Here is a 21,812-nt window from a genome sequence, read left to right as displayed (position 1 = left end):
ATGTTACCTATTAATGCATGCTGGGGATAACACAAAAACCCCACTGATTAGTTTTGAAAGACATTTTAGTCTATGGTTAACAACTGCATGTCTTCTTGCATGTTCAAACATTAACTGTTGTTGGCAGGATTTGAACCTGCGCGGGGAATCCCCAATGGATTTCAAGTCCATCGCCTTAACCACTCTGCCACAACAACTTGTCACATGCTTGAACATTTGGCTGAAATAAATGTGTGTTTGTTTGAATCAGAAACATTAGTCTGAGGTTTGTTCCCGTACTTATCTCACAGCTAACCTGTCGGGACCAATTTCAGTGTGAAATATTGATCACAGATTATCAGATGTCCTCGTTAGTATAGTGGACAGTATCTCTGCCTGTCACGCAGAAGACCGGGGTTTGATTCCCCGACGGGGAGAAAGCCTGTTTTGGATATGCATGACTGATACATATGAACAATGGTCGATAAGATAAAAATCACTCTTCCACACACCATAGGCAGTTGTGCTTTTCCTGCTAAAAAAGCTGTCATTGATGAAGTTCTTCTGATACAAAACATTGCTGTAAATCTTCCAGTGGATGATATCCTCTGTTCACTGATAGGTCCTGATCCAGAAGTTCAGCCAGACAAGGACCTTTTTCATGTGAGACAAACACGATAGCCACTAAACTACAGAAACTGTGCAACGGGTTATTGATCATCTTTCAGTTTCTATTTCTATTCCCCCTTAATGTTATAAAAAACCATCTAGACAGGTATGATGTGACCGTGATTTTTTGTTTGCCAGATATGTGTTTTGTGGCTCGTTGGTCTAGTAGTATGATTCTCGCTTTGGGTGCGAGAGGTCCCGGGTTCAATTCCCGGACGAGCCCCAGAGATTTATGTAATATGTGTTTTTTCTCCTCCAAGTAGCAAAGTTTCAAGTCTGTAGTACAATGCTTTACCTGAAAACCAACATTGGCATGATGTGTGAATGCTGAAACTCTAGTGGCCTAATGGATAAGGCACTGGCCTCCTAAGCCAGAGATTGTGGTTTTGAGTCCCATCTAGCGTGGCAATGTTTAAAATAAGTAGTCCGTAAACCCTTTCCCCTTTCTTCCCCACTCGTTCATGAGTCAATCAGTGATCAATAACTGATCAATAATAACTGCAGCTGCTTGTTTGTTCTCTCCATCAGATTCCTGTCAACTCACCTTCGACACAAACACAGTCCACAAATACATCAAACTGTCTGATGACAAAAGGAAGATGATGTTTGTGGGGGAGGATCAGTCATATCCTGATCATCCAGACAGGTTTGATCGTCCTCAGCTGCTGTGTAGAGAAGTTCTGACGGGTAGCTGTTACTGGGAGGTCCAGTGGAGCGGAACAGTTTGTGTATCAGTGAGTTACAGAAGAATCAGCAGGAAAGGAAAGTCTGGTGACTGTAGGTTTGGAGGAAACGATCATTCCTGGAGTCTGGACTGTTATCCAGGTGATCAGTACCGTGTCCGTCACAATAACAGAGAAACATCCATCACCTCCTCATCTCCATCTTCATTCTCTGGCAGAGCAGCAGTGTACGTGGACGTTCCTGCTGGAACTCTGTCCTTCTATGAAGTCTCTGTCTCTGACAGACTGATCCACCTCCACACCTTCATCACCAGCTTCACTGAACCTCTCTGTGCTGGATTTGGACTCTGCTCCTGGTCCAGGTCTGGGTTCACGTCCAGTCCTGGTTCCTCAGTGTCTCTGTGTCCAGTTTAGTCTCCAGAGTCTCCTGTCAGAGAAACTGTCTCTGTTGGATCCTGGACTTGGACTCTGGTTCTGGTTCCTCAGTGTCTCCATTGTTGGGCGTCGCCCATGTGAACTCTGGACTTATAAATGTGTATGAACATTTTTGTGAATGTGTATATTTGAAACTTTGAAACTGCTCAGCTGAAAACCGGCTGCAATGTGCCTCCTGGTGATCTCGGCCGAGATAGTCCGTTTACGACCCCCACGGCCTAGCTCGAGATAGTAAGTTTACGACACCTAGGAGGGGGGTCAGGCGCAGTATAGCCCCCACAAACCCAGCAGGGTTCCTGCCAGACCTGGAGGAACAAAGGACGATGTAGACATCCCAGCTAGTAATTGTTGGGGCTGTAATGATCGTCAATGGGTTGTCTTTGCCTTTTAAACTTAAATTTGTATGTATCTTTTAACTGTGTTTTTATTGTAACTGTAAAGCGCTCTGAGACCATGGTCTGTGAAGGGCGCTGTTAGAGCCATAATGAAGTTTTCTGTTCACCCTGTATTTTTTGAGTGTCTAATCCCTTTTGTCAGTGTGCACCCTCTGCAGGTGACCTGGTGCGGTGCACTGACTCCCATATAGGGGTTGTCCTTGGGCTTGGTGGAGGAAGCAGGTGCCAGGCGGACACCATTATTGACCTCAGCCATGCTCAGCTCAGCAAATTCATTATTTTGGCATAAAGCCCAGTGTTAAAATTTGTTTTTGTAAAATAAATCATTGTTACACCGCAAGGAATGGATACGTCATCATTGGTTTATTGCTGAAATGCTGCGAGTCAGTTAGAAGTCGGTACCTGTGTTCCATGTGGCAAACATTTCAGACAAAGGAAAGAAGAGGGGTTAATGGACAAACCATCTTTCACTGTTTTTGCCACTTCAAATGTCAATAATGACGCCATGGATCCACGAATGGAGTGGAATTAAAGTGAGCGCTCTAAGGATTTAGTTTGAAATCAAAGAGCTCGCATGGATGCGCTTTCTACACATATATTGAACTGTGTGTCGGACTGATTGAGGTACGTTCATTTTTCAGTCCTTTTCAAACAAACATTTTTGATGCAATGATTCAACCAAACTTTTTGCTCTGAATACATTTTGAAGGCAACTGGAAAACAAATTCTTTGAGCATTTTTCTCTTTTTTCTGTTTTCATGAATCATGAGTGACAAAATGGAGGAATTGGAGAGCCTGGAGGAACAGGATATGCCTGCTAACATGGATGCAGGTCAGGAACTTGCACGTTTACGCTCATCCCGTGCAGGGAAAATGTCTCATTTAACAAGGAGAATGAACATTATAAACAACCTCATGACAGGCCAGGAATTCTTAGAGGAAGTAAAAGGCAACCTCACTAAGTTTCATGAGTTACTGGACAGTTTCAATGAAGTGAATTCTTCCTATGTAGAAATGCTTGATGATGACTTAAAGAAAGAAGATGATGAACAATGGTTTCAACCCAGAATCAAGCAATTGGGCGCTTTCCAAAGTAATGTAAATAAATGGATGTCTATGGTGGAAAAATCTATGGATGGAGCCAGATTGGAGAAAGCCCAGATGGTAACTCCTGAAGCTTCACTTTTAATTGGTAAAGATAGGCCTGAAATAGGCAATACCCAGGATAAGCCTGGAGAATTAAGCCCCATCCATGATAAGCCTGGAGACATAGCCCATAGCCAGGATAAGCCTGGTGATATTGACACTGATGGACAGAGAGGACTAGTAGGTGTCCAGGGGGAGTCCTTTACCCTCCCGGGCCCAGCTGCTGAGTGGAGGCAGAAAAAGGGATCCTCCACATCATCATCCTCCAAAGTCTCCACAAAATCATCATCATCATCCTCACGGCATAGTCTACGCATCAGTGCAGAGGCAGAAAGGGCTGCCTTAATGGTCAAAGCTGCAAAATTGAAGGAAAGGCACGCCATTGAGAAGCAGGAACAAGAGCTGAGAAAAAGAAGAGAAAAACTGGAAATTGACACTGAGCTACAGGCGGCTATTGCAAAGATTGACTATTTAACTGAGGCTGAGGGATCAGAGAATGTTGATGTATTGTCTGCATCGGCACCACTGTTTACATCTGATTCTCAGGTAGTAAGGCCAAAAGATGGAGTTCAGATCCAGTTTCCCTGGCCTGGTTCAGATAAACAATACCAGAATATTCCCCCTTTGTTTATTCCCATTGCTCAGTCACAGCCACCTTTGGCTCCCCCTAGTGCCCAGGTGTCACAACTACAGCAAACAACAAGTGCTTTTTCTACTGCAGCCCCTATTGTTCATTCACAGCTACAGACCCTGGCCCATGGTAGACCTACTCCTACTGTTGCTCGTGTTTCCCAGCCACTTGGCACACAGTCAAGCCCGCCACAATGGCCACTTTCACCTGGCTCTGTTCAGGATCCTAACTATACCAGAATTCTGGAGAGCCAAAACGAGTTAACAAAGATTCTGATAAAACAGCAACTCCTTTCCACGCTCCCACAAGGCACCATCCCAGTGTTTGATGGTCAGGTATTAGAGTATCAATCATTTATAAATTCATTTGAAAACATGGTTGAAAGTAAAACAGATAATAATAAAGACCGGTTACAGTTTCTGATCCAGTATACTAAAGGCCAGGCTCAGAAGCTTGTTAAAAGTTGTGAATACATGACTGCGGACACTGGCTACTCTAAGGCCAAAATGTTACTCAAAGAAAACTTTGGAAACGAGTACAAGATTTCATGTGCATACCTGGACAAGGCCCTCTCCTGGCCCCAAATCAAACCTGAGGATGCAAGAGCTCTGCAGGAGTATGCAATGTTTCTCAGGTCCTGTTGCAATGCCATGCAACAGATGGACTACATGGAGGAGTTGGATTCAGTATCCAACATCAGAAACCTTGTACTGAAACTACCATTCAAACTCAAAGAAAGATGGCGCCTCCAGGCCTATGAGCTGCACCAAAGCAGAGGCGCACGGGTTCGAATCCTGGACCTTGTTAGTTTCATTGAGAAGCAGGCCCGTGTTGCCGCTGACCCCGTCTTTGGTGACCTCCATTCCGAGAAGCCAACAGCCAGAGGAAAGGCAGATGAGGTAATAGGCAGAGGAAAAGCTAAGCCCCCTACTAAGTCATATCCGTATAAGTCATCCAGTAGTAGTTTTGCCACTAGCATTACTATGACTCAAAATGCAAAGCCTGAACCTCCATGTATATTTTGTAGTCAGCAACACACATTGGAGGTGTGTAGACAGTTCCTAAAGAAAACACATAAAGATAGACTTAATTTCTTAAAGTCAAAAACATTGTGTTATGGTTGTTTTGGCTCAAATCATATGAGTAAACAATGTAAGAATAGACTCACCTGTAAGATATGCAAGTTTTCTCATCCCACTCCCCTGCACATAGACTACAAAGCAAAGATGGCCAAGAATGATGATGAGCCTGCAGCACCCATAGGGGGTGCTGTCGAGTCAAATGCCCATAAAGGGGCCGGGAACCAGAATAGTGTGGGATCCACTGTCTCAGTTGATGTTGGCCCTACAATGGCTAAGCAAGCTGTAAAGCCTTCAGCGCCCACAAGGGGTGCCGAAACAGAGTTATGTGCCCACATAGGGGCCATAGAGCAGGAGAGTGGGCTGTCCATAGTTCCAGTCAAGGTTAAAGCAGCCAAAGGTGACAAGATAATACAGGTGTATGCTCTCCTAGACCCCGGATCCACAGCCACATTCTGCTCTGAGAAGCTCACATCCCAACTAGGCCTGAGAGGCAGGAAGAAACAGGTCCTGCTACGCACAATTAATGAGGAGAAAACTGTTGAAACTCAGGTGGTGTCAGGAATTGAGATTTCAACACTGGACAGCGACACTTTCTTACCCCTACCTGCTGTCCTAACCCAGAGTGAAATGCCTGTCACTGCAGTCAGCATCCCAAGGCAAAATGACTTAACGCAATGGGCGTATCTAAGCCATGTCAAACTTCCCCACATCAATGCAAAGGTGGAGCTATTAATAGGAACTAATGCTCCAAATCTATTGGAACCGTGGGAGGTTGTAAATAGCCAGAAGGGGGGTCCCTATGCTGTTAAAACCCTCCTGGGATGGGTTGTAAGTGGCCCTTTAAAGAGCAATGATGACTGTATGCTGAAAGTTACTGCAAACAGAATCTCAGTGGCTAACCTGGAGGAGCTGTTAAAGGCCCAGTACAACCAGGATTTTAGTGAGGTAGCATCGCAGGAAAAAACAGAGATGTCAAGGGAAGACAAAAAATTTGTAGAGATTGCCAATGGGGCTGTCTTTAAAAATGGACACTACAATCTAAAGCTACCTTTCAGGAATGACAGCAGTGAGATGCCCTGCAACCGCCAGATGGCAGAGCACCGGCTGCAGAGTCTTAAAAAGAAAATGGAAAAGGACCCAAACTATAAGGAGGAATATGTTGCATTCATGACGGACATTTTCGAGAATGACTATGCAGAGGAGGTCCCACAGAATGAACTGAAACAGTCACCAGGCAAGACTTGGTACCTACCGCACCATGGCGTGCGTCACCCAAAAAAGAAAAAACTCAGGGTTGTTTTTGATTGTGCAGCCTCATACCGAGGCAAATCCCTGAACAGTGAGCTATTACAAGGCCCCGATTTGACCAACTCCCTTGTAGGGGTTCTTTTACGATTTCGACATGAACCCATTGGAATCATGGGTGACATTAAGTCCATGTTCCATCAGGTCAGAGTGGACAGGTCTGATGTGGACTACTTGCGCTTCCTGTGGTGGCCACAGGGGGACACCAGCCAAAGTCCAAAAGAGTATCGTATGCTGGTGCACATCTTTGGTGCTGTGTCCTCCCCAACCTGCGCAAATTTCACACTCAGAAAAACGGCTGATGATAACAAAAAAAGCTTTTTCCCTCAGGCTGCAGAAACGATACGGCACAACTTTTACGTCGATGACTGTGTAAAGTCAGTAGCCACAGAGTCTGAAGCAATCCACCTAATCAAGGACCTAACCTCACTGTGCCACAAAGGTGGTTTCCAAATCACACAGTGGGTGAGTAACAGCCGTGCTGTTTTGGCCTCCATCCCCCAAGAGCATAGGGCTAAAGAAGTGAGGTCATTGGATCTGGACAGTGACAGCCTCCCAATCGAACGGGCTCTGGGGCTACAGTGGAATGTGGAAAATGACAACTTCCAGTTCAACATCAACCTTCCACAAAAGCCTCAGACACGCAGGGGCATTCTCAGCATCATGAGTTCAATTTTCGACCCACTTGGCTTTTTTGCCCCACTCATTCTCCCAGCCAAGCAATTGCTACAGGAGCTTTGCCAGATAGGTCTTGGATGGGATGAACCTCTACCAAAAGCTGCATCACTACAGTGGAAGGAATGGCTGGACAGTCTGGAGCAGGTGCGGCACTTTAAGGTTGCACGCTGTATGAAGCCCGCAGGCTATGGAGCACCAACACATGTCCAGCTACATCACTTCGCGGACGCCAGTGAAAGCGGCTATGGCTCGGTGAGCTATATAAGGCAAGTTAATGCTCAAGGCCTTATTCATGTCACTTTTGCCCTCGGAAAGTCCAGAGTCCTCCCCCTCAAACACATGACAGTGCCACGACTAGAGCTAGCAGCTGCAGCACTAGCAGTAAAAGTGGATAAGATGCTGAGGAGAGAAGTTCACCTGGAATTACATCCCTCAGTCTTCTGGACAGATAGTCAAACAGTACTCAAATACATCGGAAATGATCATGCCAGGTTTAAAACATATGTAGCCAACAGGGTTTCACTAATCCATGACAACACAGAGCTATCCCAATGGAGGTTTGTAGGCACAAAGGAAAATCCTGCGGATGATGCCTCCAGGGGGCTAAATGCAGTCAAATTCATGGTGCAGAGGAGATGGATCTACGGCCCTGATTTTTTGTGTAAACCTGAGGACAGCTGGCCTGAGGAGAAGGCCTTGGTCTGTAAGTCATTACAAGATGACCCAGAGGTCAGAAAAACCACTTCAGTGTTCACCACAGTGGTGAAAGAAACCCCCACACACCAACTGATTTCCCACTACTCTGACTGGAAAAGGCTGGTGAAAGGAGTGGCATGGTACCTCAAGCTAATGAAAATTTTGTTGCTTATCTCCAAAAACCGTAGAGAGATTTTCACAGGCCACGCCCCCACCCGCTCAGTCAACCGGAAACTGAACACAGAGCTTGACACCTTTAAGGCTACATTTGGTGGACAGTCCATTTCAGTGGAGGATATGACGCAGTCAGAAAGGTCAGTCATTGCCTACGTTCAGAAACAGCATTTCCCAGTGGAAATGGAAACACTGGCAGCAACTCCGCCCAGTGTGCCAAAAAATAGCAAGATCTGGAGGCTAGACCCAATCTTGGAGGACGGTGTCATAAGAGTAGGCGGCCGACTACACAGATCCGCTATGCCTGCTGAAAGTAAACATCCTTGCATCCTCCCCAAAGATGCACATGCCTCAATTCTCATTCTAAGAGACATTCATCAGCGCTCCGGACATAGTGGCAGAAACCACATGCTTTCAGAGCTCCGGAAGCACTACTGGATGATAAAAGGAAACGCAGCAGCACGGAGAATTATTTCAAAGTGTGTTGTTTGTCGACGAGTAAGAGGCAAAACAGGAGAACAAAAAATGGCAGATTTGCCTCTGGAACGAATTCTACCTGACTTACCACCCTTCACCAATGTCGGCGTGGACTACTTTGGCCCGATAGAGGTGAGGAGAGGAAGAAAAAGGGTCAAAAGGTATGGAGTCTTGTTCACATGTATGGTTACCAGAGCCGTACACTTGGAAGTTGCATACTCGCTTGACACAGACTCCTGCATTAATGCTATAAGGAGATTTTGTTGCAGGAGAGGACAGGCACGCCACTTTCGTTCGGACCGAGGCACAAATCTGGTGGGTGCCCAGGCTGAGCTAAAGACTGCCTTAAAATCCCTGGATGGAGAGAAAATCCAAAATGCTCTGCTACCCAACATGATTCAATGGAGCTTTAATCCCCCAGCGGCATCCCACCATGGCGGAGTCTGGGAAAGACTGATACGTTCCGTCCGCCAGGTGCTCAACTCCACTCTCAAAGAGCAGACTATGGATGATGAGGGCCTACAAACCATCTTCTGTGAGGTAGAGGCAACCCTCAACAACCGCCCCCTCTCCACTGTCTCTTCCGATCCTCATGATGTAGAGCCGCTAACCCCAAACCACCTACTCCAACTTAGAACACAACCCGTCCTACCCCCAGGATCATTTCAGAAATCTGATCTCTACGCCAGACGCCGCTGGAAACAGATCCAGTATATGGCTGATTTGTTCTGGCAAAGATGGACAAAAGAGTACCTTTTGCTACTACAGGAGAGAAAGAAATGGGGTATGGTGAAGAGGAACCTAAATGTTGGAGATATAGTTCTGGTGGTGGACCCCACGGCTCCACGGGGATCCTGGCCGTTGGGTAGGGTGTTGGAGACAAGGCCAGACGCAAAGGGGTTGGTCCGCTCAGTGAGGCTCAAAACAAAGACCTCCATCCTGGAGAGGCCCATTACAAAGTTGTGCCCCATGCTAGAAACTGAGTGACTGGTCTTCACCCAGCCTGTCAGTAATGTATATACTTTATTTTTTACTTTTCCATTTTTAATATGGCTCCTATTTCATTTACATTCATTGGGTAATTGGCTCTTTGGAGAGCAATTAGGGGCCGGGGTGTTAGAGCCATAATGAAGTTTTCTGTTCACCCTGTATTTTTTGAGTGTCTAATCCCTTTTGTCAGTGTGCACCCTCTGCAGGTGACCTGGTGCGGTGCACTGACTCCCATATAGGGGTTGTCCTTGGGCTTGGTGGAGGAAGCAGGTGCCAGGCGGACACCATTATTGACCTCAGCCATGCTCAGCTCAGCAAATTCATTATTTTGGCATAAAGCCCAGTGTTAAAATTTGTTTTTGTAAAATAAATCATTGTTACACCGCAAGGAATGGATACGTCATCATTGGTTTATTGCTGAAATGCTGCGAGTCAGTTAGAAGTCGGTACCTGTGTTCCATGTGGCAAACATTTCAGACAAAGGAAAGAAGAGGGGTTAATGGACAAACCATCTTTCACTGTTTTTGCCACTTCAGGCGCTGTACAAATAAAATGTACTTACCAACTTACTTACTTACTTACTTGCTTACTTACTTACTTAAAATATAAGTTTATTCACTTTTAGCCACTTCTGCTGCGGAGGCCCATGCGCCTCAAGGTTGAATTGGTCATAATTACGAAGAGGTTAGGCAGCCAACGCAACAATCAGACAGAAGCACAAACATATATACAATAGAAGAAGAAACTGATCATATTTCTACACTGAATGTAAATTGAACCTGGGCCATGGTAGTGAAAGCAGCAAATCCTGCCCACTAGACCTCCAGGGAAACACGTTATGCTCTCTTAAAGGGGTTGTATTGCTACATTTTGTTGACTAATGTTTGTGATTCAATCAAACAAACATATTTATTTCAGATTTAAAGAAAGGATAACTGATGTACTTCCACTTTATGGACACTTTTGTTTAATGTTTGAGTTTTGTCAGAGAAAGTACTTGATGGCACATGTACAAAGGAAATCCTGGATTGCTCCAATTCATCCAAGATGAGCTGGTTTTCAACTTCAGAGTCCACTGATGAACTTATATGTTTGAAGAGAAGAACTGACACTTTGAAGAACTGACTAACACGTTCTTTGGTAGGTCTTTTTTATTTAAATTCATCATGTAAATGACACAATTGATCAAACATTACACTTGTCAGTTTAGATTAGCATGAAACTCTGGTGACATCAACAAGAAAGGATTTAAGTATTTAAGGTAGACTTTACCTTGTAAGGCAGTGTAAGGCAGTTTAGTAGTAGTAGTAAATATTTATTTCGGTCAATCACAAACAAAAATCAACGAACAAGATAACACAGGTTTTTCCCTGGTCAACATTGTGATTATTTGACCAAAAAGGTCTGGGCTTGAAGCATAAAGCTTATCTTGCCCACCTTTTAACAGAATAGAATATACAAAAAAACAAACAAAAAAACAAATGAAGTATCATAAGTCTACACAAAATAATAATAATAATAGTAATGTAATAGCAGTGTAAGGCACTTTATTAGGAGGTGTGATCATGAAGAACCACTCTTCTGTTATTCAGCAGGCGGGCCATTAGAAGGCCGTCTATTAAGTTTGGTAAGATGTAAAGACGTTCACAGTCACGATAGCCAGGAACCGAACCTGGGCCGACTGCTTGGAAAGAAATGTAAAACTAACTTAATGTAGGCTGATGTTACCTATTAATGCATGCTGGGGATAACACAAAAAAACCCCACTGATTAGTTTTGAAAGATATTTTAGTCTATGGTTAACAACTGCATGTCTTCTTGCATGTTCAAACATTAACTGTTGTTGGCAGGATTTGAACCTGCGCGGGGAATCCCCAATGGATTTCAAGTCCATCGCCTTAACCACTCTGCCACAACAACTTGTCACATGCTTGAACATTTGGCTGAAATAAATGTGTGTTTGTTTGAATCAGAAACATTAGTCTGAGGTTTGTTCCCGTACTTATCTCACAGCTAACCTGCCGGGACCAATTTTGTTGTGAAATATTGATCACAGATTATCAGATGTCCTCGTTAGTATAGTGGACAGTATCTCTGCCTGTCACGCAGAAGACCGGGGTTTGATTCCCCGACGGGGAGAAAGCCTGTTTTGGATATGCATGACTGATACATATGAACAATGGTCAATAAGATAAAAATCACTCTTCCACACACCATAGGCAGTTGTGCTTTTCCTGCTAAAAAAGCTGTCATTGATGAAGTTCTTCTGATACAAAACATTGCTGTAAATCTTCCAGTGGATGATATCCTCTGTTCACTGATAGGTCCTGATCCAGAAGTTCAGCCAGACAAGGGACCTTTTTCATGTGAGACAAACACGATAGCCACTAAACTACAGAAACTGTGCAACGGGTTATTGATCATCTTTCAGTTTCTATTTCTATTCCACCTTAATGTTATAAAAAACCATCTAGACAGGTATGATGTGACCGTGATTTTTTGTTTGCCAGATATGTGTTTTGTGGCTCGTTGGTCTAGTAGTATGATTCTCGCTTTGGGTGCGAGAGGTCCCGGGTTCAATTCCCGGACGAGCCCCAGAGATTTATGTAATATGTGTTTTTTCTCCTCCAAGTAGCAAAGTTTCAAGTCTGTAGTACAATGCTTTACCTGAAAACCAACATTGGCATGATGTGTGAATGCTGAAACTCTAGTGGCCTAATGGATAAGGCACTGGCCTCCTAAGCCAGAGATTGTGGTTTTGAGTCCCATCTAGCGTGGCAATGTTTAAAATAAGTAGTCCGTAAACCCTTTCCCCTTTCTTTAATTGGGCTCCTTTTTTGTTTTATTGCCCCAACCAATGTGCCTTTTTTAAATAATAAAATATTGTTTGTATTATTGAACTCTGTCCCCTATCTCCCTCCCTGAGTGAAGGAACCTTCGTGTCCTTTTGTAGAGGTGATAATGGACCTTTAGTATGGGTCCTTGGGCCTTAATCAAAGGTGGTGTTGTCGGTAAACAGAAAAAGATCTTCAGATCCCAAACTTAAATAATAGTGAACGTGCCGCCACATAAAGATACATGTTACCTGTCTTCTTGCACATATGCGTCTGAATGTCCAAAACATATTCTTCCCAAACAAAAAGCATTACACTTCTGAAGACCTCATGTTTCTTGCATTGGCTGGGAATCAAACTGGTCAACTGCTTGGCAAGCAGCCATGTTGACTGCTATACCACCAACGCTGCAGGAAAGTACCTGAAACAGCTGAATGAGACGTCACAGTTTTCCAGCCACATGAGAAGGTGAGCAGTCATGTCAGGGAAAGTCAGGGTCAGGGTCAGGGTCATGTTCTGGGTATGGGTCTCTGGAAAGCGTCTAGAGACAACTCTGTTGTATTAGACGCTATATAAATAAAATTGAATTGAAATTGAATTGGAAAGTAACTCTTTGATGATGGTTTCTTCAATATCACAAGCTACTTACCTCCATTTGTCCCTTAGCTTATACATCAACTTCTTGTTGTATAAGCTGCATGTTTGCAGGTATATCCAGTTAGACATGTGTTGTCATCCATTGCATTACAACATTCTCTTAGAAAGAGACCATAGACTTGGAGAGGTTTGATAATGACAACTGTCATTGACATTTGAATGAACAGGGATCTCTCTTTGTACCCACTCCTGACTGGATCAAAGCTTTCTCAAGAACCCTGGCAGTGACGGTCAGCCAACGACTGTTTCAGTCTGCTTTTTAATGCTTAGATAATGTTATTATGGACCAACAGGAAGCACTTACTACACTGCGAAAGTTTGACACAAGGCTGCAGGCAGTGGGATTCACTTAAAAACTTACATTAGACCTGATTTCTTGGAAGATCATAGACACTAAGGCAGTTAAAATTAAAACCACTTTAATGCAGAAATATTTACAAATTGTGTCTACTGTACAAATAAAAAGGCAGTCCTGAACTTGAATAAATTCTAATTGCATTCCAACAAACATGAATTCCAAAGGTTCAGACTTCAGAGTTCACATCTGTGAAACAGACATTGTTTTTGACTGTAAACAACTTTATTCAATTGTACAAATTGTGAATGTAATGTTCCTCTTCTACCTGGAGTGGGTGTTTGAGGGGCTCAGGGGTGTTTTTTAGTAAAATTCTCCCTGAAACATAATCCAAACTGTCTCCACTCTAAGGTACACTTGCTTTCTTTTCCCAAAGACAGAGGAGACCAGAAAAGTCCAATGTGTGGCCCATGTATGCTGGATCAGTCATCCAACCACTCCAGTTCCTTCTCCAGTGTTAGACATCCTACTCACACCATAGTGAAAAAAGATCTCTTCATCCACAGCAATGTCCTTAGTGGCCTTGAAGAGGATGGTGTCCCTCTCCCCTTCTGGAAACTCAACCCAGTCTCACACAAAAACGTACCCTGCCTACGTTGGTCCAAAGTGCAAAAACGTAGAGGGGCTACAATATTAGCCCTTGAAATGTATAACTGTTACGTTTTTTTTTAGCCCTTAAAACGTATAACTGTTACATTTTTCTGCCGATTCGTTTTGCGCCCAAGTCACGTGACTTTTAAGATTCTGGCCGTGATACCAACAAACACGGTGGACATTTTTCATTTTTGAGTGAAGAAAATCAATATTTTGAGTTAGTTTCTGCATAGAAATGCGTTTTGATTACATTTCTAGCAATACATATTTCACTTTCATAATATTCACTCAGTAAATGTATATAATCTCTTGCTTGCTCGTGGTTGCAAGGTTTTTTCAGATCTCGTCAGAATAATGTAAATCTGGAACGTTTTAAAAACGTGAAATGGTTACATTTTTGGTTGCTGTACACGCTGTGAAGAAAATCAATATTTTGAGTTAGTTTCTGCATAGAAATGCGTTTTGATTACATTTCTAGCAATACATATTTCACTTTCATAATATTCACTCAGTAAATGTATATAATCTCTTGCTTGCTCGTGGTTGCAAGGTTTTTTCAGATCTCGTCGGAATAATGTAAATCTGGAACGTTTTAAAAACGTGAAATGGTTACATTTTTGGTTGCTGTACACGCTGTGAAGAAAATCAATATTTTGAGTTAGTTTATGCATAGAAATGCGTTTTGATTACATTTCTAGCAATGCATATTTCACTTTCATAATATTCACTCAGTAAATGTATATAATCTCTTGCTTGCTCGTGGTTGCAAGGTTTTTTCAGATCTCGTCAGAATAATGTAAATCTGGAACGTTTTAAAAACGTGAAATGGTTACATTTTTGGTTGCTGTACACGCTGTGAAGAAAATCAATATTTTGAGTTAGTTTCTGCATAGAAATGCGTTTTGATTACATTTCTAGCAATACATATTTCACTTTCATAATATTCACTCAGTAAATGTATATAATCTCTTGCTTGCTCGTGGTTGCAAGGTTTTTTCAGATCTCGTCAGAATAATGTAAATCTGGAACGTTTTAAAAACGTGAAATGGTTACATTTTTGGTTGCTGTACACGCTGTGAAGAAAATCAATATTTTGAGTTAGTTTCTGCATAGAAATGCGTTTTGATTACATTTCTAGCAATACATATTTCACTTTCATAATATTCACTCAGTAAATGTATATAATCTCTTGCTTGCTCATGGTTGCAAGGTTTTTTCAGATCTCGTCAGAATAATGTAAATCTGGAACGTTTTAAAAACGTGAAATGGTTACATTTTTGGTTGCTGTACACGCTGTGAAGAAAATCAATATTTTGAGTTAGTTTCTGCATAGAAATGCGTTTTGATTACATTTCTAGCAATACATATTTCACTTTCATAATATTCACTCAGTAAATGTATATAATCTCTTGCTTGCTCGTGGTTGCAAGGTTTTTTCAGATCTCGTCAGAATAATGTAAATCTGGAACGTTTTAAAAACGTGAAATGGTTACATTTTTGGTTGCTGTACACGCTGTGAAGAAAATCAATATTTTGAGTTAGTTTCTGCATAGAAATGCGTTTTGATTACATTTCTAGCAATACATATTTCACTTTCATAATATCCACTCAGTAAATGTATATAATCTCTTGCTTGCTCGTGGTTGCAAGGTTTTTTCAGATCTCGTCAGAATAATGTAAAACTGGAACGTTTTAATAACGTGAAATGGTTACATTTTTGGTTGCTGGACACGCTGTGGAAAAAATCAATATTTTGAGTTAGTTTCTGCATAGAAATGCGTTTTGATTACATTTCTAGCAATACATATTTCACTTTCATAATATTCACTCAATAAATGTACATAATCTCTTGCTTGCTCTGGTTGCAAGGTTTTTCAGATCTCGTCAGAATACCCTGGCTACGTTGGTCCAAATGCAAAAACGTAGAGGGGTTACAATATTAGCCCTTGAAATGTATAACTGTTACATTTTTCTAGCCCTTGAAATGTATAACTGTTACATTTAAGGAAAAATAAAATTGCTGCCATTTCTTTGATTCTCGGTCTAAATTGCAATATTTTAAGATAGTTGCGCCATGAAAAGCAGATTTTATCATATTCATAGCAAGAAATATATTTTGGTTATTTTACCCTCATTTAATGGATCTTATTGACGGAAATGTATGAACCATGTGCTTGTTTTACTTCCTTTGAGTAATAAAACCACCAATTCTCTTGCATGGCCCCGTTATTAAAATATATGCCAGGCCCAGTGCTTAATTTCTAAAGTGGGAGGTCCCGGAGCGCAGACGATGAGTGGCTCCGGTGCGAGAGAAAAAAAACACACACACACACACACACACACACACACACACACACACACACACACACACACACACACTGTTGAACTGTCCGTTTTGACGTTAACGGCGATTTTCACAATGATATCTGCAACATTTCTTAAGGCAGAAACACCACTGTATCATTGTTAATTACACAACATTAGTGGGTTAATTTCCAGCAAACCAATTTTCATGTTTTTCCCTTCGATTGTGAGAAAAAAAAGAGTTGTTTCACGCTGAGAGCATCATGCCAGCCAATCAGAATCCTGGAAAAAACATCAACAAATGACACGTGTAACTTCCAGGCTGATTTATGGTTCCGCGTTACACCAACGCAGAGCCTACGGCGGAAGTGATACTAGTAGCTGATTGGCCGATATGTGATCATCATCATCATCATCATCATCATCATCATCATCATCATCATCATCACCATCATCATCATCATCATCATCATCATCATCATCATCATCCTCATCATCGTCATCACCATCATCATCATCATCGCTACCACCATCATCACCATCACCATCATCATCATCATCATCAGTCAAGTCAAATTGCACGTGCGAGGTCCCGTTCATCGCTGCTTGCAGCTTTAATTTATATATAACTATTTTAACATTTCTAAACACAAAAACACGAAAGGGTCCTTGATAATTCAATAATACAATAGGTTCATGTTAAGGACATCCGTTTTAATTAGTTCTCCTTCGATTATGAGATGTTATTAATGCTCAGTAGACACAGGTGTCACAGTCTGTCAGTGTCTGTGTCTTGTCTATTTGTTTGTGTGTGTTCTGTGGGCATATAGGCTTGGCTCCAGCTCTCACCTTGGCACACCTGGTTCCAGTTCCCTCGTCTCCTCACCTGCATGGCGTCAGCTAATCATCCCCAGTCTACAAATGTTTGGAGATCCTGCGGCGCCGATGCCAGATCGTTTCACAACCCTAGTGTGTGGTAACGCTTCTAGTCTACCTGTCCAGTATATTCCCTAGTTTTGCATTTTTGGAAACTTTAGTTAGTGAGTGCAGATTTTATGCTTCTCGTGATTTTTGATTCCTGTCCTTCTCATCCTCAGAGAATCTCCGCCAGCCGTTTGCCTTGCCTGCCTGCCTGCCTACCTGCCACTCAGCCTCAGCCTGCTCATCGGCACACTAGAATCCCGCTGCCCTCCGGATTGCTTTTTTCCTGCCTTTTTTTAATAAACACCCTTGGACTTTGACTTTGTTGTGTTCTGCTTTTGGGTCCGCCAGTTTAACTAATCGTGACAACAGGAGGTTTGTTATGTATTGTTATGAGGCCTATTTCGTGTCTATTTTTGAACAGTTCACTAACGCTTTGAGCTAGGAAGCTGAAATTCTAGACTCTGTATCAAGAGGTGACTTTCATCCACTGTGCGGATTTTCAGATCTCTGTGACCTTCGGAAGTGTCAAAGGTCACCGCGTCTGTTGCTTTTCGGCCTGCTAAGACTATTTTGTGTCTTTTTTTGCATAGTTAACTAACGCTTTGAGCTAGGAAGCTGAAATTTTAGACTCTGTATCAGGGGGTGACTCTCATCCACTGTGCCGAGGTCCAGACCCGTGCGACCTTCGGAAGTGCCAAAGGTCACCGTGTGTGGTGCCTTTTTCGGGCCTTTTTTGTGTGTTTTTTGAATAATTCACTAACGCTTTGAGCTGGGAGGCTGATTTTTGACTATGTTGCAATGCAGAAGGCCCTTTGCTAGGATCTTTTGGTCTTGTGGCTGTACGACTTCCACAGAGCTAGTTGGCATTGCAGAGGGTTTACAGAGTTGAGACTTGGTAAGCCCAATTTAAGCCCCATATGGAGGCCACAGGTAAAGTTTTACTTGGTTTGGTCAAATATTGTGGCAACGGTGTCCGTTCGAATGTTGGAAAAGGTGACGTTTCAAAGCCCCGCCCATCGAAAAGTACAGGTCTGATCTGCACCAAACTAACGTCTGTCTGATCAGGGGATGCCCCCGAACAACATATAAAAAATTCAGACTCCTAACTAAAGGCATTAGTGAACTATGCAAAAAAAGACACAAAATAGGCCCTGTTCCATTAGTCAGGAGGCTCTCAGAGCTAGAGGTTTCTACACCCTCCTAACCAGCCAGAACGTTTTAGAGGAAACACTGTTGCAGAAGTCATAGAAATCTGAATTTTTTATTTTTGTTGCAGCCCTAATTATGATCGGAACACAAGCCATTTCACGGCCCGGTAGTAACAGCTCTGCGGCCCGGTACCGGTCCGGGGACCGGGGGTTGGGAATCACGGGGCTAGAAGGCAAATAAATGCATTTAAATTCAGTAATTCATGTGTCCACTACCCAACCCCCGGAACCCGGCCCGGTACCGGGCCGTGGGTCATCTGGTACCGGGCCGCACAGAGAGGAAAAATAATTTCTGTAGCATCCCCTGATGATGGATGACTCTCAAACTGATGGTTCACGATGTTTTTATTCCTTGGATGTACAATAAATACACTGCAAACACACCGTAAGAGCTATAAAGGAATAAAATAAAATAGAGTTAGTCTTTCTACATTCATATAAGTTTCATTTAACTTAAATACAGACCGACACAGCTGCTCGCTCGCTCGGTAATAACAGCTACAGGCTGATTTATGGTTCCGCGTTACACCTACACAGGGCCTACGCCGTAGGCTACGCCGTCGATTTAACACGGTACCATAAATCAGGCCTACCGCTAACCACAATACATGAATAACCATGACAGCCAAACTAGATATGTACATAAATACGGCATAACATTTGCAAAGAAAACAAATCCTTATCAGAAGGTGCTTTTTGTGTCAGTTAGGCTCCACTTCAGCCTTCCCGACACTAGTTTAGTCTTTCAGACACACTTTCTACTGCCGTTAAACTTTTACCATTAAAGTCTGAAGCGCCGGATGTTTACAAGGTCTCGGCGAGGCGCCTTCAAAATAAAAGCACTAAATATCGGTCTCCTTAATAAATAAAATAAAAGCCTGGCTTTAAATAACGTTAATGAGACATAAAAACATAAAAACACATTTATAGAAATACTCATATTAAAGGTAATTTACAATTTCCATTATTTTATTCTATTTTTTCGAAAATTATGTTTTATTATTATTCATTATTATTATTACTATAGAGAAAATACCACAGTTTTTAATGCTGATCTTGTGATTTTATTTAGTTTTTATCAACTACACCTTTAGATTGGGCCGTGAAAAAATTGTCAGACATTAAACCGGTCCGCGGTTCAGAAAAGGTTGGGGACCACTGTACTAGAGGGAAAATAAGTAATTCTAATGCAATAATTTATATGTCCACTAGAGGGCAAATAAATGCATTTAAATGCAGTAACTTGTATGTCCACTAGAGGGAACATAAATATATTTAAATGCAGTAATTCATGTGTCCACTAGAGGGCAAATAAATGCATTTAAATGCAGTAACTTATATATCCACTAGAGGCAAAATAAAGTCATTTAAATGCAGTAATTTATGTGTCCATTAGAGGGCAAATACATGTATTTAAATGCAGTATTTTTATGTCCACTAGAGGGCAAATAAATGCATTTAATTGTAGTAACTTATATGTCCACTACAGGGCAAATAAGTAATTTTAATGCAGTAATTATTATGTCCACGAGAGGGCAAAAAAATGCATTTAAATGCAGTAACTTATATGTCCACTATAGCAGGGGTTCTTAACCTTTCTGACCTTGGGGCCCAATTTTTTCAGTACAGAGTGGCCCGGGGCCCATTAAATATAAACACTATACAGCAGGGGTATTCAACTTTAAGAGGTCCATTTAGAGAAAATTTACTCAAGCGAAGGTCCAGAACATCATAATATATATATATATATATATATATATATATATATATATATATATATATGTGTGTGTGTGTGTGTATATTCAAGTAGCCTCATAGTTGTATCAACATCTGCATCTGACTGTTATATTAAAAAAAGTACATATTTGCCAATTAACATGTTTAACTTGAATTAAACATATTTTTTTCTCTTAAAAATAAAGTAGATTTTATTTTATTTTTCAAATGCTATCTTATTTTATTTCTCTACCAGCAGTTTGAATTTCCCCTTTTCTTTGTTAATTGTCTCAACACATTTTTATACTAAATTAATATAAACACATCTTAACAATTTAAGGTTCAGGTTCAGGTTCTCATATGCATGTGGAGGTGCTCATTGATGAGCCTGAAACGATATTTAGTTTTAATTATGTTCACTGTGGAGAAAGCTGCTTCACAGCTGTATCTGGACCCAAATATGGGCAGCTGGTTTTAAGATGCTCAGCTTATTTTTCTGTGACTTCAGTTCAGACTTGAGTGGATATGTTTGATGATAAACTTTGTGTTTTGTTTCAGTGGCGTTTCACTTTCGCACTTTGAACGCCACGGTCTCTGAACGTATGAGACACTGGTTTTGTCCCAGTGGGAAGACTGAACAGGATGAATCTGTCCATTCCGGGTTGCATATTTAAAAATACAGCGAGGACAAAACTTAGTTTGATTTTACTTTAAGTTATTTACATTAATAAGTTGTCAGGACTCAGTGTGTCGGGTTCATCCGAGCCTGATCAGCTGCGACGGGCAGAGCCAGCACCGCAGCTCTCTGGTCGCGCTGCAGCAGTTACTTTCCGATGCTTTTTCGAAAGCCCGAACAGTCCAGTCCAGCAGACACGACAGCCCACGCATCTACATCTACCATCCTTCAGCAGTAACGACTGAGCCGCCGCCCGAGCGGCAGCCTCAGCCGACCTCCCCGGCCGCGGGGACGCGTCGGGATAAATGAGCACGCCGCGCTCGCTCGCTCTGGGCGCAGACCCAATTAATCGATCCCTGATCCTGGCGGATCTAAACCTACTCTGTGCAAAATGAAGGATTTTCTCTGTAAAGACCGTTCTATAATACATCCATGGTAAAGACACACCATTTCTCTTACTATTACACGTACAGCTAGCTGAGGGTCTTCTCCTGATTTGGTCGGGAGTTGCTATGCAGTCCCGCGGCCCTCGCGGCCCACATGTGCAAAACTGATTTTTATTTTTTGGCGGCCCACTAGATGGCGCTCGCGGCCCAAGTGTGGGCCGCGGCCCTATGGTTAAGAATCACTGCACTATAGGGCAAATAAGTAATTTTAATTCAGTAATGTATGTGTCCACTAGAGGCAAAATAACGTCATTTAAATGCAGTAACTTATATGTCCACTAGAGGGCAAATAAGTAATTTTAATGCAGTAATTATTATGTCCACGAGAGGGCAAATAAATGCATTTAAATGCAGTAATTTATGTGTCCACTAGAGGGAACATAAATGTATTTAGGGCCAATCCCAATTCTCCTTCACTCGCCCTTCTTTTCTCCACTCTCACTTCTTTTCTTCCCTAAGCCCTAAAAAAGAAGGGGGGAGATTTTAGGGCACTTGAGATCTAGGGCACTTGGCCCAGGTGCCTGTCCCATTTCTCCTACTCCCCCTCGTTTTCATCCCTAACCTGATCAGGAAGCAGAGAGCCAAAAGCTGTTTTAATTTCAGCTGTAGCGCTGTTAATATGGCACTTTATTAAGTTTTAATATTTTTTCAGGTATAAAAGTAACCGTTAAGATCCCCAGCCTGGGCTCAGTTTATCCAAATAATGCCTGTTAAGAAATTTGACCCGATGTTTTCGGAGATGAGAAGAGCAGCCGCCC

At 42.3% G+C, this 21,812-nt stretch overlaps 4 non-coding genes across 4 annotated transcripts; 2 read left to right on the top strand and 2 right to left on the bottom strand.

Annotated features, from left to right (window-relative positions):
* Positions 1-115: 115 nt before the first annotated feature.
* trnas-uga (transfer RNA serine (anticodon UGA)) lies at positions 116-197 on the bottom strand. The gene has a single exon. It is a non-coding gene; the product is annotated as a tRNA-Ser (tRNA).
* Positions 198-799: 602 nt separating this feature from the next.
* Positions 800-871, top strand: trnap-ugg (transfer RNA proline (anticodon UGG)). Its single transcript has one exon. It is a non-coding gene; the product is annotated as a tRNA-Pro (tRNA).
* Positions 872-11,178: 10,307 nt separating this feature from the next.
* Positions 11,179-11,260, bottom strand: trnas-uga (transfer RNA serine (anticodon UGA)). The gene has a single exon. It is a non-coding gene; the product is annotated as a tRNA-Ser (tRNA).
* A 603-nt stretch (positions 11,261-11,863) lies between these two features.
* Positions 11,864-11,935, top strand: trnap-ugg (transfer RNA proline (anticodon UGG)). Its single transcript has one exon. It is a non-coding gene; the product is annotated as a tRNA-Pro (tRNA).
* Positions 11,936-21,812: the final 9,877 nt, after the last annotated feature.

This window comes from Cololabis saira, chromosome 10, assembly GCF_033807715.1.
Source record: "Cololabis saira isolate AMF1-May2022 chromosome 10, fColSai1.1, whole genome shotgun sequence".
In the NCBI taxonomy this organism is placed as follows: domain Eukaryota; kingdom Metazoa; phylum Chordata; class Actinopteri; order Beloniformes; family Belonidae; genus Cololabis; species Cololabis saira.
The sequence above is the reverse complement of the archived record's forward strand: the minus strand, read 5'-3'. Positions and strand labels throughout refer to the sequence as shown.